Consider the following 21,754-nt stretch of genomic DNA (forward strand, 5'->3'; position numbering starts at 1 on the left):
GGGTGCACATACCCCTTCGGATCCCTACTTTTGTATCTTTGGGGTAAATACCCAGTAGTGCAATTGCTGGATCATATGGTAGCTCTATTTTCAACTTTTTGAGGAACCTCCATACAGTTTTCCAGAGTGGCTGCACCAGCTTGCATTCCCACCAACAGTGTAGGAGGGTTCCCCTTTCTCCGCATCCCCGCCAACATCTAAATCAAGTTATATTTTATAGTTTCCTCAAACATCTGCATTTTTGGCTTCAGTTCTTTTTTTTTTTTTTTTAAAGATTTTATTTATTTATTTAAGAGAGAGAGAATGAGAGACAGAGAGCATGAGAGGGAGGAGGGTCAGAGGGAGAAGCAGACTCCCTGCCGAGCAGGGAGCCCGATGTAGGACTCGATCTCGGGACTCCAGGATCATGACCTGAGCCGAAGGCAGTCGCTTAACCAACTGAGCCACCCAGGCGCCCCTCAGTTCTTTTTTTTAACTGACAAATTATTTCTCTTTGAGGCCCCATGCTTGATATAGAAGACTGTCATATGGACCAGAAAGAGAATTAAACCGAAGAAGGGATCTAGATGAAGGCATGCCACAGGGATGCGAATTGGAAGTTTCATCAAATGGGGCAAGAGACAAAGTGCATGTGGACAGGTAGCAGTGCGGGAAATACTGAATTCCCTGTGGTGATTATTGGCACAGGAAACTCATGAAGCACATAGCCCCAAATTAAGGGCCTCGTGTTAAAATTGTGCAGAGAATACACAGAAGGCGCACCAGCCATACCGTTAACATAAATAAATTGTTATATTTCTAAACTGTTATACACTTTGGTGATTAGCAATTTGGGGTTCCTTCTGCTGTATTTCCTGAGAAAAACCTCCAGAGAGTCAGTGGTAACTAAGACCGAGGCAGCTCTCAAGGTGTGAGATTCATCTTCTTTTGGAATTAGGGTCACCTTGGGATTCAGCCTCTAGTCGAGAGCAGGTCACGTGGAATCAAAATTCTTCTGAGACACAAGAACAGGAAGGAGGGTGTGGAGTAAGTCTTTCCCTCTTTGCTCAAGGGACGAACCAAATTTAAAGGCGGTGATAAGAACACTGACAGAATGATATTTTAAAAATATTAACTGATTTTTCCTCCCTGGCAGTTCCTGTTGCCTCTGCCTCTTCCTCACCCCAGCCCACCCCAGCCCACCCCAGCCCCATTTAGGCATCATTTACTGTATCAGGGAAAAAAGGAGTTTTACCAAAAAATAGGGGGGGAAAGGGCTTTTAATTTTCAAAAGCCAAGACCCTAAGGGCACTTGGCATAGTAATTATATGATGAGTTGGAGCTAAGCTTCTAGCCTCTGGTAGAACATGAGCTTTGCTTGTGTACAGGGAGGGAGGGAGAGGTCTAGATCCAGGGGCAGGGCAGGAGCTCTCAGCTGTTGATAGGGAGGTGAGGAAGAGAGAAGGAAGATGGTGGAGTAGAGGAGAAGCAGAGAAAGCCCTTGGAAGCTGGTAGCCTCTCTCTCCTTTGAAAAGAGGCTTTGTGTCAAGCACCCCGGGAGAAAGTAGTGGGTGCATCCCTTTCCTGTAGGGCTCAAGGAGACTGCCAAACCCCAGAACAGAAATGGCTAAGTGGTTTCCAAGGCAGATAGTCTGAAGGAATCTCTACAAGTTGAATGCATCAGCCCAGCATTGCAAGTGTTAAAATGAGTCCCCGGTGCTCAAAAATGCCACTAGCGTGGTAACAGAGAACCCACAACCTTCAACTGGCCTCTGAAGTCAGGGCAGTCTTGGGAGACTGAGCTCTTAACCTGTGGACTCTAACTGCAGACAGTGTCAGAAGTGAATTGAATTGCAGGATACCCAGCTGGTACTGGAGAATTGGTTGTATGTGTGGGGAGGAGGGGCCCCACGTGTTTGGGGTCAGAAGTGTTTTGAGTAAACACCGTTCAGACATTTTGACTTCTTCCCTATTTTTTTTCCAAGGCATAATTCAGATTGCATCTGTTTCCAGGCACCTTTCCAGACCTCTCCATCCTTGTGTTCCTTCAGCACGTCACACATGGATTCTGGCCCTTTATCAGAATTGGCTTTGGATCTCAGGCTGAGTTACTGTCAGCTGCTGCGTGTGAACCCAGAAGGGGTCTGGCTTGTGTCCTCACAGCACCTACTGTGAATGTAGCATCCTAGGCCAGCAGGTATTTTGGTGCCTGGTACATCATAAAGCTTTGATACATATTTGTCAGACTCAATTTAAGATTCTAAAACACATCATTATAGAAACATGAGACAGATCCTTGAAAGAATGTTGAATTGGCATGGCTTTGATTGCCTCACTGCTTTTCTATTTCACCCCAACGCTTTATTTCAAACTTTTTCAAACATACAAAACAGTGCAAGTCACCGTGTAATAATGACCTAGCTTGTTTGATAGTCTCGATTATATTCATGCGTCTATGTGTATTGATGTATTTATGACATATTTATTGATCTGTCCGTCTACCATCCATCATTCCCATATTATTTTTTCCTCACTGTCTTTCCAACACAACCAATGTTTGAGAGACCTTCAACTTTGGAACAGGATCTGGGATTAATTCCTGACTTCAGCCCTTATTTGTTGCATGACCTTGGGGGTATTGCTTAACCTGAGTCTGTTTCTGCCACAGGGGTGAACAGTGCAGGCTACTTCATAGGTTTCGGTGAGGAGTAAATGAGATAATATAGATAAAGGGCCTGGAGCATCATGTGTGTTCAATACATGGGAGCAAGAGAATAAGCATTAAGTACAACGTAAATATTTATTTCAGCCATCAGCACTGATTTGCAATGATTTGTGTCTCCTGCGTTCTTGCTTTCAGCCCCTGCTTTAGGCCCAGAAAGAAGAGAAATTCACAGGAGACAACAAGTCTCAGACTCTTTCTTGGATATAAGCGAGAGGTCCCTGGATCTAAGAGGTCAGAGGTGATCTGGGCTTTGGTGTGGAAACTGCATTCTGAATTCCCTGGCATAATTAAAAGGCCATATATCTAAGAGTAGAATCGACGGTTATTTACTTACCCTAGACAAGATGGGTGGGTGGGTGGGTGGGGGGTTAATGTTGACATAAATTTCTGAAGAACGTTTGCTGGAAAGGAGGTGATTAAGGAGAGAGTATCAGGACTCTCCCACAGCCATAAAAAACCTCTTCCTGGGTCCTCTGGTGCAGGGATTTGCACATTTTCTGAGGGTAGGCCCTCATTAGTACAGCCTTCCACTCTAAGGCTAAAGACTATCCCCAAGTCGGGGAACCAGAATTATGCCCAAATCGTTTTGTTCCTGAAATGGTCCTGCAAAGCTGTGGCCAGAGAACGGAGGATGAGGCCACCTCCCCTATGGCCTCAGACCAGCCAGCATTTGGGATGGTTGGAAGGCTGGAAAAAGAAAATCTCATCCTTTGTTTCCTGCCCGTGCTCTTGCCATGCCCATCCCGTGCCCATTCATAGCCATATCCTTCCTACCCCTTGGTTTAATCATGTTGAGCACAGAAAGGTGTGAATAGTATGGTTTGAATAAAAATGGGGGTCCATCCATAGGACTTGTTTTCTGCAACACAGTTAGAGTTGCACATTTGTGTTCATGTAGGTCAGGAGAATTGTCCCTGCATAAACAGGAAAACGCCCAATGTCCTCCTCCTCCTAAAGGTTTACAACCTATGTGACGTATCACATCAATCGGTGGAACTCTTTTAAAAATACAAGTGCCTGCTCTCCCTCAATTCTGTCCCCACCCCTGAGAGTCTGAGTCAGTGGGTCTTGGGATAGCCCACTGGAATCTACATTTAAAACAATCTTTACCAATTATTTTGCTTCACAGTCAGAGCTAAGAACTACCTCTGTACTATCAAGTCACATAGCTCTTCTTCATAAAAGCACAGATGAAGCATGCCTTCTTTTGCGATGCAAAACCTTGGTTGACCTTCTCGTTTTTGCTTTGCCTTCCACCAGTTGATGGGCATAAAGTGGAAAGCTAGCTGAAATGAAAAAATTAGGAATACTTCCAAAGTAGAAAGGCTGAGCATAAAGGGGAAATACAGACAACCCAGGAGAGCTTTTGAGGAGACTCTTAATTGGTGTAAAGAAGAACCAATAGAGGTTATCACTTAGCTACCCCAGAGCAGGTAAAGCGTATAACCCAGGCCAGAAGAGCACAGGCAGATTGAATTACTGTATTTTACTCTACAACACCCACACTTCACATTCTAATATCCCAAGCATCTTTGGCCAGGTGCCATTTGGAAAGTAGTTGTCATTGTCTATGCAGAATAGATATTGTTGTTGTTCATGGTGGCATGACTGGACAGTGTCCCTTGGAGTTTCAGTCAGCAAACAATTTAAGGACTATTTGAAGAAAGAATACAATCCTTGTTGTTTGAAAACCTACATTTGCTGGTTAGATCAAAAAAGTAACAACATCAAATCTTCAGATCATCAAGTGTTACTTGTTTGGAAGAAAATTCTAGAGAAAATAGTGGTATGTTTTTTAAAGAAATACTGCATTCTTGATGCTGTTGATGACACAGACACAAATATCATGTGGAAAATGGGAACAACATGCCAATTTTGAGTTGAAAAGTGACCCAAGACAGTCAGTCGGATGTGAAGGAGTTTGGGGTATAATTGATTTGGCGGTATCTTTTCCTCTTCCTTAATGGCAGATAATAGTGATGCATCTTATAACCATTGGGGTCTTCTATTGTGTAATATGATATTTGTGTTGGTCTGTACAAAGGAGAATACTGGATAGAATTCTCCTCTCAATAGTCCCCTGAAAAGCATATATAAAACACAAAACTACAGCGGGGGCCCAGGGAATCACAGATTGATGTGTGTCTAACTTCCAGAAAATAAGTTCTCTCTGAAAAGAGAAAGAACCACCACCGTATATTTACACAATAATAACACTTTTAAAGAAAATAGCTGGGTTTCACTAAGAAGGAAGTATTACTATTTTGGTGGAATTTTTTGAAGAACTATGTAGGCATGTGATCCAGAAACTGATGGATATAGCCAGATATGCTTCCAAAAAGTCTTTCCTGTTGGAGGTAACTTGGCTACCCCAGAGTAGAACCCCTCAGAACCTGTAACCCCCAGGTCCCCTCTCTTCCGCATGCTGCCCTTATAATTTCTCACAGTAGCTCTCATATAAACTTTGCTCTTCATCAGACTAACCATCTCTTTCTTCAAAGATTTATCTATTTTTTAATCCATTTTTGAGGCTTCCTCATCCTTGAGCCTCTCCTCCGGAATACCCTCCAATCTGTCTACATCCCTTGTAGGTAACATAGACCCCAGTTTGTCCAGGAGTCTTCACTGATGCCTATTTTCCAGGCTTAATTTATACCTGCAAACCCTTTCATTCTAAAAAATGTCCTGATTAGAACAATACAGTGTACAGTCAGCCTTCTTACAGCTGAGCTGGGTGCACTACATGAGGGTGAGTGGATTAGGGAAAATTAGAGCAGGACTCTCCCGGTCCTAAGTGTAGATGCTTCACAAATTCAGTCAAGTGGATGCATCAGTGACTTGGGACACACCTCACACCGTTGCCTTGGGTTAAGCTGTGGCTCATCGCAGTCAAGCCTTTTCCAGAAAGCCACACCTTCTCTGTGGAGTAGTGCTTCTGGTGGTTCTGTGGCATTTGTTCTTACTCAAGTTCATGGTGTTAGAATTCTGCCCACTGTCAAGAACTTTGCCATCCAAACTGCTGCCTTATCCCTTCCAACTTCCTGCTGTCAGAAGGTAGAATCTTGCCTTTCTGTATCATTATCCACGTTCTGATTAAAGATACTGTGTAGGATAGTCTGGTGGCACTTCACCTCGTTTCAGTTTGACCCCCCATTCACATCCCAGGAGTCATTTCACATCCCAAACTCCCCGATCTCCTGCATGATAAGATCTTGGGAGACCTCAGCAAATGCCTATTGAAACTTGACATGTCTAATGTCGAGTCTGTTTTCTTAATCAAGGCATCTAGATCTTGGACCAAAAAAAGGAAGAAAACACAGTTAAGTCTAATGTGACTTCTTAGTGAGTGCACTTCTTTTTGGCCCCCATGGGGCCTTGGAAATGGAATGACTGACACAGAACAGGTCAGTGCTCAAGGAATATTTGTTGATTCAAGCATGATTTTTTTTATTTTTATTTATTTATTATTTTTAAGATTTTATTTATTTATTTGACAGAGAGAGACACAGCGAGAGAGGGAACACAAACAGGGGGAGTGGGAGAGGGAGAAGTAGGCTTCCCGCGGAGCAGGGAGCCCGACGCGAGGCTCGATCCCAGGACCCCAGGATCATGACCTGAGCCGAAGGCAGACGCCCAACGACTGAGCCACCCAGGCGCCCCAAGCATGATTTTTTTTATTGAAAGACAAGTAGAGGAGCTTGCTCATGGCTCTTGCTGTGAAAAAAAAAAGCCTATTTCTTTACACCTGTCAAGGACATCTGCTTAGGGAAGTCCCACACCCAGCTTAGGTCCACGCTGGAGTATGAATCAACTATTTGCTGATCATGTAAATATTATTGCTGAAATGAAAACATGATTGAAGCTGAAAGTGTGATCTGAATGCAAGAAGTGCCAGCTCTTTAATGTAAGCAATTAATTAGGCATCATCTTTACATCTGGTGATAGGTCCCAGGGTGTTAATCAAATCAAATACCACCAGCTGCTGAGAGAACAGGCTCATTCGGGAAGGATTCTTTGCACTGAAGGGGAGAGGGAGGTGGCACTGAAATGATTTCCTGAGACTCCAGTAGCTGAGGACCCCTCTAGAGGAATTGTGGGAAATGACTTTGTAGGAACATGCGTAGCATCAGAATACACCGTCTTGAGTCGGCTGAAATGGAAAGGGCTAGACAGAGCTGAGGTCACCTCCTGGTTCTGCTTCCTTCTAGCCTTGGAAAACCACAAGACCTACCTGAGCCTTAGTTTCTTCAACTTTAACATGCACGGGACAACACCTACCTTATAGGGCTTTCGTGAAGGTAAGAGACTCTGTAGATGGCGCTCTGGGGCAATGCCAACCTGCGAGAAGGACTTCCTGAGGCAGTCAGGGTGGTAGCGATGGTGGATGTGAGCATCTGAATGGGTTCCGATCCCCACTCTGCTGCCTACATGTCTTCTTTGACCTTGGACATACTCTTCACTTTCAGAGCTTGCTCTTCTGTCTCGGAAAAGGCAGGAGTGCACTAGAAGGTGTTCCAGGGCTAAATGCCCATCATTCTATGACAGAATAGGAATTGGGACAATTCGGTGATAAGTGGGACGAGACATGGGAAAACTCCCCTGATACGTAGGAGGATTGCCTCATGACCAAGGGTGATGCTTCACAGGGCATTCATTTTCCTTATTCCAACCCCACCCACCTCCACCCCAGAGCAGGCTGGAGGCCACCTGCAATGAGCCCTCATCCTCTTTAGTCCTCGCCACTGCACTTGCCTGGCTGTCCTCACAGGTGGGGGCTCATGGTGGAGCACATCTGTGCAATGTAGGGAGACACTCAGCATGCACCCGGAAGGAAAAAGTAAATTTTGGAAGGGAGGGAGGGCCTGTATTGAACTATTGGGAAATTTGAAATAACACTTCTTTTTCTTTTTCTTGTTGCAAGTTAGTACATGGTTGACGAGGAGAGCTAGGAACGCACGTTAGGTTAAAGCTACCACCATGAGCATGCTATGGATATCCTTCCAGTCACTTACATATAAAACAAAAATGACTGAATGTTACCACCCTATCTTAGAGTATACTTTTCTGGGCATCTCCCCCGTTCTGCATCATTGCTGTTTTAACTTTTGCCGATTTCTGTTAATAGCAATGCCTTGGTTATTTAGCAGAGGCCTCCAAAATAGGCTGCTTGCCTCTAGGTCATACACCAAGCAATCAGGGAACAGGAAGAAAATTTCAGAATTTTTGTTTATATTTTTATATCTTCTTTTTAAAATTGTGTGTGTGTGTGTGTATTTCATAACATGTAAAAATATGTCTGGAGGTAGATTGTCCAGAGCTAGGATGGGGGCACAGGATGCTATTAGAGACTTAAAACTCTTTGTAGCTTCCTGCCCTTCTACCTCATATATGGGTCTTCATCCCCAGGCTGGCAGCCTCATGTTTGCTAGCTGGCTGCTTCTGTCTGTGCTTTACATTACATTCCAGGCAGAAATCATAGGAAAGAATGAAGCGCAAAGGATTTTCTCCTAGTGAGGCTTTGCTTTTTATTCAAGAAAGGATGTTTTCCTTCTCATTGGTCAAAACAAAGAAAGTTGGCAAATTGAAAACTTTCAGCTTCTCAGCCTCTATGGCAAAGGAAGTCAAGGACATAGGGAATTGGGAATTGTTGGGGGTGTAGAACAGCCATAGGGTCTGCCGCGGTCCTCACTCCAGGAAAACACATACACGTGTGCACGTGTACACAAACACAAACACACACACACACACACACACACACAGCTTTGCCAGGTAATTTCAGGGGATGGAAGGAGACCTGCTCTGTAGGGCCAAACTGAGAATGAATGGATGCTCTGCTCAGCCAAAAGCCAGAGAGCATGAGAGAAGCAACAGGAAAAGAAGATAGAAAAGAGAAGACAAGGGGAACATCTATGAATGGGAGTGGCAGATAGGGAAAGCAGATAGGATAATAACAGTGAAAAAGAAATATAATGGCAAAGAGAAATAAAAAGGAAAGAGCAATACTACAATGGGGAACAGGTAAACAGTCTTCTAGGTATCTGAAGTTTAAGGGAGTGTACCCTCCTGAAGGACCAGAAGTCAGCTATCCAGTGCGGGTGGGGGTGGTAAAGGAGGTGGCCGAGGAGGGGACCAGTTACTAAAAGCTGGGCCAAGTTCTATTAACTTCTGTAGAAACACAGGATATGCATTAGGACTTCAAAGGAGTTCCGCCGAAGGTTTGGGAACTTGGAGATTTGAAGTCTGATATCAGGGTCTGATATCAGGTCCAGCAGGGTAAGCTCAGTTCTGTAGAATGCTGCCACATGGTGTTATATTAGGTATTGTAAATCATTTCTACTGGAGTTTACACATTGGTAGGAACTGATCACAATGTTCGCATTAGACATGTTCCTGAAAACGTACAGTTAAGCAACACAATGACCAGCAGTACCCCTGAAACCATTCTACAGGACCCATGAAAAACTCTTGCCAGCTGGACAAAGCATAGACCCAAAGATCCAGTGTCTTCGGACATTGTGAATTGCAGAAGCAAAAAGTTTTTAAGAACAACACATGTGTTTGAGCCACGTGTATCCTCCTCTAGGAAACTTGGTGGTACCAGGGAAAGACATTACTTCGGAACATAAGTTAAAAAAAGAGAAGAAAGAGAGAACGAACAAAAAAGGATGAAAATGAAAAATTCACTGATTTTTTCCAGAGGAAGAAATACCTGATTTCTGAAAACAGCCTATATCCTGAACAGTTTCCTGGAAATGACACCACTGGTTAACTTTTATAAAACATTCCAAGTGTTAAACAGCAAGTTCTGTGGCTTCCAAGTGCCCGAAGAGGTAAGCAATTTCTTTTTAAGATTTTATTTATTCGACAGAGAGAGAGAGAGAGCACAAGGAGGGGGAATGGCAGTCGGAGACAGAGGGAGAAGCAGGCTCCCTGCAGAGCAAGGAGCCCGATGTGGGACTTGATCCCAGGACCCAAGAATCATGACCTGAGCCAAAGGCAGTCGCTTAGCCAACTGAGCCACCCAGGCACCAAAGGTAAGCAATTTAAATGAGTTTGATATTTTTACCTGTATCTGACTTGGAGGCCCACCTGAAGTAAACATTTCTGTGTGCATGCTACTGACTTGATGTCTCTCTCTTATTATAAGGACACAAGCCTTAATGGATTAGGATCCCACACTTATGACCTCATTTAAGGCCACATCTTAAATATAGTCACATTGGGGGTTAGGACTTCAATATATGAATTTTTTCAGAGGGGGAGGCACCATTCAGTCCATTATAATTTGTTTGTCTCTCTCAAACTGTATGTTTCATAGCATCTTATAACCCCAGCAATCCATATGCTCATCATCATGTGACCCTAGTTCTGCAAGAAAGGATAGTCAGGCTGCTTACGCAGTTTCTGAAGACAAAGAAATGTGTGTTCACTTTAGAAAAAGTACCATCTTCTGCAAATCAGCAAGACAAATACCTCAATGGAAAATGGGCAAAGATACAAGATCAAAATTCCAGAAAGGAAAAACGCAAAAAGCTAACAAGAATATGAAGAGATGCTCAAACTCAGTTGACAGGAAAATGCAAGTTAAATTAACTATTAGGCATCTCTTTACATGTACTAGACTGGCAAAATCAGCGTACTGCCAAGTGTTGACGGAGACATGGGAGCATGGAAGCCCTCACCCACGGCTGATGGGAGTGTAAACTGGTCTAGAAATCCTGCAGGGGACTCTGGTGGTAATAGCAGATTAGGTCTATGTATACTTCCTGACCCAACAAGTCCACTTTTGGGTGCATATCAAGAGGGGATTCTCACAGAGGTCATAAGGGTCCTATATGAGTAAGGTGACAAGGCATTTCAGCTTGCGTAGGACAGTGTGTACTAGGTACTAGACGTGTACTAGGAGAGTACACATCTGCTGTCCTGGTAGAATTACTAATAGCACCCTTGTCACTCTCAAAACTGTTCATCCTGTGTTTAAGGATTGTCCTCACAGCCTATTTGTGGTGGTGGTGGAGGAGGGGGAGGCAGGGAGGGTGTTGGAGGCAGTTTGGGGAGTGGAGAGGCCAAATGTGTTGGGTTCATGCTCTCCCGCAGAGAGAAGTAACAGAGTAGATGTACCCTTAGAAAAATATATGGGTCTTAAAAACATGGGCTGAATGAAAAAGAAACAGATTGAGGTTTATAACTATAGTTGCATACCATTAGGATTTATGCATATAAAACTATATGTTGTATAAGAACACAGAGTAGCAAAAGAGCTTGCATTAATCACATTGAAATGGTTGCCTTGGGACAGATGAGGAATAGCAGTGAAATAAAAGGGAAGAAAGAAAGAAAATGAGAAGGGTCGTCTTAGATCAAAGATGATAATGAACCATTGAGAAGTATGAATAACTCAGGCCACAGTATCTGAAATCGAAAAGGAAGAGTCCCATCAAGGTAGACAAAAGCAAAGAATTTTTTAAGCATTCAAAAAAATTAAACTATAACTTTCTTGAGAAATTGGTATTTATTTATTTGTTTGCTTCTTTATTCTCTTAGGCTTCAAAAAGCATTGTAAGTCTGCTTAATAAGTATCTTAAATAGGGGCACCTGGGGAGCTCAGTTAAGCATCTGATTCTTGATCTCAGCTCAGGTCTTGATCTCAGGGTTGTGATTTCAAACCCCACAATGGGCTCCACGCTGGGTGTGGAGCCTACTTAGAAAAAAGTATCTTAAATAAGGAAAAAAAAAACCATAAAAATCATTGAGTAAGGAAGGCAGAATAGGGAGTACATAGAACTAGGAAAGATAAGGCAAAGTCAGGTGTGAGGTTAATATCTAAAATTCATACCAAAAAGTCCTATAGATTTTCCAGAGATGGGTCTCAGCTTTGGTGATGAACTTCCCAAAGAAGGAGATGCCCTCACATACATGATCTACAGTATCTGTAATAACAGACACCACAAAACCATTCCAAGTACTAAGAAGCAGCCCAATTGTTTCATTCTGAGATCAGAGAGAAATTTCTCCCTTGGGCTCTCATAAGGATGGCATTGTGTAAAGAAACAGTAACCTAGAAAATTCATCTTTACAGAAAGACTCATTCCAAAGCCACGTTGAATACCTAAATGCTAGTTTACTCTAACAGGGTTTGGGTTCCTTGGATTGCTACAAAATAACTAGGTTTCAGTTCCAGGATACTTGAGGAAATGTTCCTGTGAATGCAGTAAACCTGTGTGGCCCACAGACATTTGGGCTCTTCCACTTGGTTATGAACCACAGGGCTATACATTTCTGGTCATTATGGCATCTGCTAATGAAAGAAAAAAAAAGAAAAGTGTTCTTCTTCCAGACTCCACGAGTGCCATTGCCTTTCTGTTCCTGAGGAGGGGGCAGGAGACGAAGAGAGAATGTTTTCCTCTATCTCTTCCTGAAGCAACTTTCGCAGCAATTAAATTTTTATTGACTAAAAACCAAACGTAGTAGTTATTGTAGTGGCTACAGGAAGTAAATCTATTATGTGGAAATAGATGCCACCATCAGACTGAAGCCAGTGAAAAGCAATGCATAATGGAAGGGTTTAGGGGCAGGCATCTGCAGAAATAATCCACTCTGAGAGATGACCTCCAAATGGACATTCAAGGTGTGTGGGAGGGGATAGGGGAGGGAAAGAGACAATCTGGTGTTTGGTACATTCTGGGTTTGGAGCAAGTATAGTTCATCAGATTCTTTGGAAGCCTGATTGAAATAACCCCTGAGCACTATCCAATTGTAGTGGATTTTATTTTATCAAGTGACCTCTGCTTATTAATTCAGTTTTTAAGAGCCTGCGAGAGGGGGGGATGGAAGGTTGATGCCAAAATAGCGGTAATCATTACCTTTCCTGTATCCTGTACGTGACTTGGCAACTCATCTTGTCAATAGCTAGAGACTATTTATTAACCCCTCGGATGTAGGCTGGCTTGTGACTCGTTGTGCCCGCAGAATGTGCTGGAAGCCAAGATGTGCCACTTTTAAGCCTAGGTTATCAAGAGGCTTTAAATACTTATCTCCTCCTCTCTCTGTCTGAACATGCCACCATGGAAACACACTCAGGCCAACTTGCTCAGTGATGGGAAACAAGGCCCCTTTACTCTTACTGCTCCGGCTGATTGCCGGACTGTACTAGCCATGTGTTAGATCAGCCAGCACGTGTGGCCCAACCACCAGGTGAGCACAAGTGCCCGAGCAGCTGAGCCTCTCCCAGATCAGCAGAATTGCCCTGCTACTACCCTAGATGCATGAGCAAAAACCAATGCTAATTGCCTGAAGTCTTTGAGTTTGGATGTGGTTGTTATACAGCAAGAGCTAACAGATACAGGATGGTTCCCTGCAATGGTATTATAATTAATAGAAAAAAATTTTCCCACTACTATAAATAAAAGAATACAAATGAAAATATTACAAATGAAAAACAATAACCACACCTTGGCATTCTGGTTTGTGTTTTAGGATCTTCTAAGCCAGTGAGCATGGAATCCCCTGAGAACCTGAGTAGCTGTGAGTAAGTAGACAAAGTTTAGTTTCTAGACTTGCAAAATGGAGGATCAGACCCTAGACAACTGGTTTTTAAAGCACTCCCGCCTGGGATTCCCAGCGTGACTGTGAGGAGACAGCCATATGTCTCTCTTATGAATAAAGTGTCTGAAATTTAAGTCCTCATTTTCCCCATCTCCTTCTACTTTACATGACCGAGGGTAGTTTTCTCCTCAAATATCTTTAATTACTCCTAAATTGCATTGCACCTGCTACTGTGAATTCTCCAACAGCTCCTTTCTTGGGGCAGTGTTTTCCCCTCTGCTGGTTTATGTCTCACCACCTCTCCTCAGGGAGAGGAAGCAGGGATGTGCACAGAAATACTCGTCACAAGTGAAGCTGGAAAACACCAGCTTTTAATTGGGTTCTACAGTGCTTTCCGTGGCCACTTCTGACCCCTGACATTTTCTTTTCTTTGAGTTTTGTCACCAGTTTTATTGTGAGCAGTTTGGTTAGGCTTCACGTTTGCAGTGGGAAGGAGAGGCACCCTGAGTCCTGGCCCTCTCGCCTGTGAATCACCAGCATCTGTTACACAGTGGCCGAGTCTCATTATTATTGCTGCTGCTGGGCTGGCAGATCTTTTGAGAGCAGGCATGGAGGGCTCTGGGATTCACTAATGACTCCTGGGGAGGTGCCAGAGGAGGGTTACCGTCTTGCGGAGGCCATTGTGAAAATGTGCCTGTCTGTGTCCTGCAAGAAATGAAAGAACCCCTTCCTTTCAGCAGTGTTAAAGGAGGCAGTACCAGAATTCTTAGGAGATCTGTACAAGAAAATTAGAATTCAGTTTATAAAATACCTAGGAACTTCGGGGATCTTTTTGGAAAGCTAAAAATTTTCTCACGCTCTTTCTCCTTTTCAGAAATTAAAGGGTTAGAGCAGTATGGTATAAGGATGTTTGAGCTGGGGCTGGAGTGCTTGGTTTCGAGGCATACTTGGCTTGTGAATTGTATGCTTTGTGGCCCATTACTTAGTTTTCTGAGCCTTCACTTCTTATCTATGAAGTGAGAATGATACTAAATTTGTCATGAAAAGTAAGTTATTTAAATGTGTGTAATTCCTAGCAAGCTTGGAGCATAAATGTAGGTGATAAATGCAGTTCCTTTATTTTTCCCCTCTTCTCACCTTTCTTGACTTTTAGTTTTTTGTTTGTTCCCTTGTTTTCTTGCTTGTGTATGGTTTGTTGTTTGTTTGTTTTTCTCTGTAGAATGAAGGATGCATTTTTGGAAAATAAGACATTTATACAAAAATCTTGAAACTGTATTTTTTACCTAATAATCTCACTTATGTAAATGTGTACTGAAACAATGGCCCCAATTTTTAGAAGTACAAAGGTATAGTCATAAAGAGATCCTATTGTTGCTTCAAAAATATGTCCTTCCATGTCACTTTCCTGTTTACCTTATTTTTTAAAAAGGCACTTTCCTCACCCTCTTTTTTTTTTTAAATCATTTGTGCTATTTGCTACTTATTCTCATTATTGTTTCCATGCAGTCAGTAAATTCCTCTCTCTTCCCCAAATCGTTAAAAAATAGACCAGAATTAATTCCCCATGGGCTCAACATGAATCACTTCCTTCTAAAAAGGATTGTCAAATAGGCTCATTTCTTTAGTCTAGGCAGCCAGTTTCCAGGAGAAGCAAAACTCTGGATTAAAACCCATCTTACATGTTTATGCATCTATTGGGAGATATTCCATAATAATAAACTATGCCAGTTCTTCATAATATTTGGAATTAAATGGTCTAAGAATACCCTAAGAAAACAGTCCAGAAAGCACTCAAAATGAAGGAAAGGGAATTCATCTTGACTAGTCACTTGCTGCTTGCTCATCCCTATGCTGGGGTTTTCCAAGGAATTGCTTTTATAAACACAAACAACAAAAACCCCTACCAGTAAGCATTTTAATCCCCCATTTCCTGAAAAGGAAACTGAAGCTCCAGAATTTCAAATGGCTTGCCTACAGACTAAGAATTTGAACAAAGGGTTGCTTGGCTCTAAAATCCGTGTTCTTGCTTCTATTCCCAGCTGCCTCCAGGGCAGGGTTTCTTACATTGGCTATACATTGGACTCATTTGGAAAGCTTAATACCCAACACAATACTGAAAAAAGAACAAAATTGGAAGACTCATACTACCCAATTTCAAGACTTATGATAAGGCTTCAGTAATCAAGACTGTGTTCATTGGTGAAACAATAGACACATAGATCAGTGGAACACAATAGAGAACCCAGAAATAGACCCAGGCAAATATAGCCAACTGATCTTTGACAAAGGGGCAAAAGCAATGCAGTGGAGAAAGCTTTTCAACAAATGGTGCCGGAACAATTGGGAGTCCATACATAAAATAAAATTAAAAAAATGAACCTAGTCCCAGACCTTACGTTTTTATAAAAATTAGCTCGAAATGGATCATAGACCTGAATGTAATATACAAAACTTGTAAATTGTTAGACTAAAACATAGGAGAAAAGTGACCTTGACTATGTGACCTTGAGTTTGATGATGAGTTTGTAAGTATATGATGCAAAGCGTGATTTATGAAAGAAAAATTGAGAAATCAGACATTGTTAAAATTAAAAACTTCTGTTGTCTAAAAAAGCACTGTAAAGAGAACCAAAGGACAAGCCACAGACTGGGAGAAGATATTTTCAAACACATACCCAATAAAGGTCTTATATCCAAAATATAAAAACGACTCTTAAAACTTAATAAGAAAACAAGTTTTTGAATGGGCAAAAGATCTGAACAGATGCTTCACCAAAGAAGATATACAGATGGAAAATTGGCATGTAAAGAGATACTCAACATTATTTGTCATTAGGGAATTACAAATTAAAACAGTAATGAAATAACACTACACATCTATTATAATGGCTAAAATTTAAAAACTGGCATCAGTTGCTGATAAGGATATGGAGCAACAAAGTAGTCTCATTCAATGCTGGTAGGAATGCAAAATAATATAGACACTTTGGAAGATACTTTGGCGCTTTCTTACAAAGATAGGTGTAGTCTTACTAGATCATTCAGTGATTGAACTACTACATGTTTACTGTTTTGAAAACTTAAGTTACTGTTTTGAAAATTTATATTCATACAAAAAAAAACCTACATAGGAATGTTTACAGCAACTGTATTTATGATTTCCCAAACTAGAAGCAACCAAGAGGTCCTTCAATAGGTATATGGATAAACAAACTCTGGTACACATCTATACAATGGCATAGTAATAAAATAATAAATGAACTATCAAGCCACAAAAAGACATGAGTAAATCTTCAATGCAAGAGTTTAAGTGAAAGAACCCGGTATGAAAAGGCTATGAATGAATATTATATGATTCAAATTACATGACATTCTGGAAAAGGCAAGACTATAGAAATGGTAGAAATATCAGTGGTCTCCAGGGGTTCAGGGGAAGGGGAAAGTGTTGATTAAGTGAAGCACAGAAAATTATTTAAGACAGTAGAACTATTCTGTATGATAACTATAAGGGTAGATATATAATATTATGCATTTGTCAAAACCTATAGAACTTGATAGGACAAAAAGCAAACTTTATGCAGATTTTAAAAAGTTATTTAGTAGGTCGGGATCCCAGGATGAAATGCAGAATTGTGACAAAACAGTGTAACTGTATTGTGAATGTATTGAACAACCTCACTGAAGGTGTGGAGGAGAAAAGGTACTGACCTAAGTAACCTTGGAAATGAGTAGAGTCTGTAAGACTAGAGGCAGAAGGAACTGTCCATAAGTGCTGTGCTGTAGTTGATAAACTTGTTTCCCATGTGGGTACAGGTTAACAATTCTGATACCACTATATACAGGCATACCGGGAATTCAGCAGTTCAGTAAATGGTTAGACAATGGTGGGAGCCAAGTTTCTCACTGTTGGAGTGGGAGGTTACAGAAAAGCAAGAGACTAGAAACATCCATGTGATAATTGGATTAGAGTTGGAGATGTCAATATGGACTCCTATTAGCTTGATATGGATACAGATAGTTACGTACAGAAGTACTTACAGATATGTGTATATGCATGGGTTAGTATACACACGTAATTTCCTTGTCCTGTTGACAGAAGAGCCTAGAAGCAATGTCACCCTGTAGCAATGAGCACACCTAGCACCCAGATCAAGATCTGGGATAAATGACTGATTCTAGCACTAGGAAATATGTAAGATGAGCATGGAGCCTCTTATGGTGCCCAGAAGTAAGAAAGTGCTCAGAAAAACACCACCACTACCGCAAAGGGACACAAGGCCAACTGAAATGACTCCTAATGGCCAAAGCTGGAACACTGGAACAGCAAAATAAAAATAAATTAGTATTAGAATGAAACCCAAAGTAGAAAATAAATGAATCTATATGATATAAATAAATGGAGGAAAATAGACAAATTTCCTATATCAAAGAATTCTAAAAATTTCATGTAGATCCTAAGCCTCAAGGAACTGGAATATAACCCTGCATTCCTTAAGTGTGGGCTGCACATAATGACTTCCTTAAGAAGAGTACAGTAAGAAAAAAGGGACGAAAGACTAACTTTGTCCTGGAGAAACCTGACAAATACTGTCTCAGCCAAATGATTAGGGTCAATCAACATCACTAGTGACAAATGTGTTATGTTGACATATGGGCCCTTGATCTGATGTGATGAGAATGGCTTCCTCTTATGGTCTTCTTCCCAAAAGCACATAACCCCAGTCTGATTATGAGAAAAACATCAGACCAATCCCAATTGAGAGACACTGTACAAAATATCTGGCCAGTACTCCTCAAAACTATTAAGATCAGCAAAAACAAGGAAAGTCTATGAAACTCTTGCAGCCGAGAAGAGCCTCAGAAGACATGACAACTATGCGTGTGGTATCCTAGATGGGATCCTGGATACAGAAAGCAAATTAGGGGAAAACTGAGGAAATAGGAAAAAAAGTATGGATTTTAGTTAATGATAATGTAGCAATATTAGCTTCTTACGGGCGCCTGGGTGGCTCAGTCGGTTTTGGCATCTGACTCTTGACTTTGGCTCAGGCCATGATCTCTGGGTCGTGGGATCTAGCCCCGGGTTTGGCTCTGTGCTCAGCGGGGAATCTGCTTGAGATTCTGTCTTCCTCTGCCCCTCATCCCACTCACGTGCGCGATCTCTCTCTCTCTCTTTCCCTCGTTCTCAAATAAATAAATCTTTGAAAAATATTAGCTCATTAATTGTAACAAATGTACCATACTCCTATAAAGTGTTAATAATAGGGGGAAATGGATGTGGGGTATATGGGAAATATCTGTAGTCTCTTTGCAGTTTTTTCCATAAACCTCAAGCTCTTCTAAAAATCAAACATTTATTTAAAAGAATTTGTAGTGCCTGGTACTACCCTGAGATTCTGATTTCCTCTGGATTGGGGCCCAACCCTTGAGACCTTAGAGAGCTGCCCAGGTGATTCCACTGTGTCTCCTGCAAAGTATTGTAAGGAAAGGATGGATTTTTCCCTTCTCCTTTCTTGTCTAATTATAATAAATGCTCTGACCTTGTCCTTGGTTAAATAGCAGCGTGACTTAAAGATTTTGGTGGTTTGACTACAGCAGTTCTTTAAATGTACAGCCAGTGCTATGGAATTTGGAAAGTGGTATTTTTCATTAGATAAAAACTCCTCTCTAAGAGGCTTTAAGTACCATAAACAGTTGAGGAAAGGAGTGAAGGACTGACTATACAAGGCACATCTCTGTTGAAATCTATGCACAGTGGGAATGCCTTTAATTTCCTTCTGCTATGCTGGGCCATGTGTACACGGACGTAAACCATCTCTGAGGTTTTAGGAGCAATGGGTTTGACTTTAATTAGGTAGTAGGCTCATTCTCCAGGGTCTGGTTGTGATCCATGAAGTAAAAGCATCATGTGCTGGGGAGTGCTGCTTAAAAGGTTCAGGAACTGTGAACTGAAGCGAGCCTTCTGTTTTTCTCTTGCAGGAAACCTGGCAGCAGGGGTTCCTGAGGGTCTCATCTGGTGCTAGAGATGATCGGCTCCCCCAGTCAGGGAGGAAGGAATCCTCTTGACCCTAGCACCCAGACAAACCTCTGTGAAGAGACAGATCCCGAGATGCATCCTGTTCTCATGCAAATGATGGTGCCTATTGGAAATGGTGAGACTATATTTTCTAGACTTGCTCTGTTTGCTGAAAACCCGAAGAGGCCAGGAAATTGCTTCATGTGCATCAAGATATGAGAAAGATTTATTCCCCCCATCATTTTCTTCCTCAGAAATAGTCATTAGTAGAAATTTCTGCTTTTTTTTTTTTTTTTTAACCTGTGTAACTATTAAGCAACCAGAAAATATTTATTGTTCTTACACTATGCTAGGTACTGAGGGGGACATTTGTAAAGTTAAAAAATAATAGTTGCCTTTTATTCTTTAACCTAAGTAATGCTTGAGTGTGTATCGAGTAACAGACATCTGGGTACTAGAGCGAGGAAAGGTTACCACCCTGCCATCCAGGCAGGGTACAGTGGCACTGTTCAGAGGACAGTCAGCATTCTGTCTTCAGGTCCCAGCATCATAACTATGACGGTCCGGGACAGAGGGCACGTCCAGTTAAATCAGGCTGCTCCACGGATGACCTGAGCCTTCTCCTTTTTATTAAGAGCAGCCAGGTTTCTATAGTCAGCCCCAGATATGCAGAAGTCTTCTCAAATACAGCTGATCTTTGAACAGCATGGGTTTGAACTGCATGGGTTCACTTATATGTGGGTGTTTTTTGATAAATACAGTACAGTACTGTGAATGTATTTTCTCTTCCTTATGATTTTCTTAAGAGCATGCTCTTTTCTCTAGCTTTATTGTAAGAATGCAGTATATAAGATGTATAACATATAAACGATGTGTTAATTTACTTTCTGTTATCATTAAGGCTTCTGTTTACTAGTAAAATTTTGGGAAAGTCAAAATTTGTTCAAGGATTTTTGACGGTGTGGAAGGTCAGCCCTCCCAACTTCTGAGTTGGTCAAGGGTCAACTGTAATATTACTGAAAGTCAGTGACACTCTTAAAATATAAACATAGCATTTGCTCCTAAGTTGAAACTACTATAAAACTTTTGTATTGTCTTATCATGTGTATTAAGTACTAGTTTCAATCTTACAAGTGGCCTTGCAACCATATGCCACTATAATATAGCCACCAGCCCATGTGGCCACTTAAACTTAGATTAGCTGAGATTAAATAAAATTTAAAATACATTCTTCCACCACACCAGTCACATGGGAAGTGCTTACTAGACACGTGTGCCTACTGGCTGTTGAACTGGACAGTGTGGACAAAGAACATTCCTATCATCACACAAAGTTCCATTGGACAACACTGCCTTATAAGCCATTTCTGAGGATGCTTGTCAGCATGCACAGTTATTGCTAAAACAGGCTTGTTTTCTAGCAGCTGAGGCACCAGGGCAGACACTTCGCATTATCTCATTATCATTGCCTGTTAGAAAGACAGACCTGTTTGGCTGGGAGGGACCATCTTTTGTCAGACATGCGATTTTGTGAAGGGTTTATGTAATGGATGTTGGGTAATATATCAGATGATTGAAACTGATCTTCCAGAAGTTGTAACAATGTAAAATTTAAGTAGATAACCTCTATAAGGCATTTCTGATCTAAGTCAAGTGTGTATTGTTAAATATTAATTCCATTAAGGTATGTCAGCAGGGAATTAAGATATGTGACCCAAATATATTTCTTTCCAGTAACTGAGTGTAATAGAGATCTAGTGCTCAGTGGATCTTAACCAGGGATAAGTCAGGATGAAGGGAAGAGGGAGGATCAGAAAGACCTGGGAGTTCCTGCAAAATGCATAGGTTGCCCCTGCGTAGGGTTTGTCTGAATGGTGGGGCAGGTGGGTGGGTAGGGAAGGTCTTGCACGTGTCTGTTTTGAAAATATTTCCCATGGAATTCCCCTGTACCCAATCCAGGTGAGTATTGTTGAAAGACATTAAAGGAAAATGATTAATGTGTTTCTTTTCCATTGTATGATGGGGCGGGTAACTTTAAAAAGACACCTAGGCTCTACCTCTAGATATAATTTGGTGCTCTTTGGGTGGGCTCAGTTCTCACTGTCCCTCTTTCAAAAGACCCACTGGTTGTTTCCAGCGACCCCTCCCCCTAGGTCACTTAGAAGGATCAACTGGGTTTAGAACAAGTGCCTCAGGCATTTCCTTCCAGTATCAGTGTCTGTCTCCAGCAAACTTGTGCAAGCTGTGTATCATAATCCCTTTTTGGATGCATTTCCTTACCAGTGCCTGAAGTGATGATACTGTGTGTTGTTGATCAAAGAGGTGTCACATGCCCTGGGGACGCGGTGGCCAGAGAGGACACTCAGGTAAGGAAATTCAGGAACCCCATGTGTATTTTTTGCTCAGCTTGAAGGGTATACTTCCACAGAAAGGTGGACCATGGACGTCTGAGCAGAGCTAAAAATATTCTCTAAGAGGACCTCATCAAG

General features: G+C 41.7%; 1 long non-coding RNA gene across 1 annotated transcript in view; it reads left to right on the plus strand.

Moving 5' to 3' along the window:
• Window positions 1–508: 508 nt before the first annotated feature.
• LOC115942033 (uncharacterized) overlaps window positions 509–21,754 on the plus strand; it is a 56,266-nt gene continuing 35,020 nt past the window's right edge. The window contains exons 1-6 of the long non-coding RNA XR_014139922.1: window positions 509–625; window positions 1,993–2,176; window positions 2,840–2,935; window positions 6,913–9,534; window positions 13,181–13,232; window positions 19,229–21,631. This is a non-coding gene — a long non-coding RNA (uncharacterized LOC115942033). The remainder of the gene's footprint in view (window positions 626–1,992; window positions 2,177–2,839; window positions 2,936–6,912; window positions 9,535–13,180; window positions 13,233–19,228; window positions 21,632–21,754) is intronic.

This window comes from Leptonychotes weddellii, chromosome 14 (genome assembly GCF_054177405.1).
Source record: "Leptonychotes weddellii isolate Sample4059 chromosome 14, ASM5417740v2, whole genome shotgun sequence".
In the NCBI taxonomy this organism is placed as follows: Eukaryota; Metazoa; Chordata; class Mammalia; order Carnivora; family Phocidae; genus Leptonychotes; species Leptonychotes weddellii.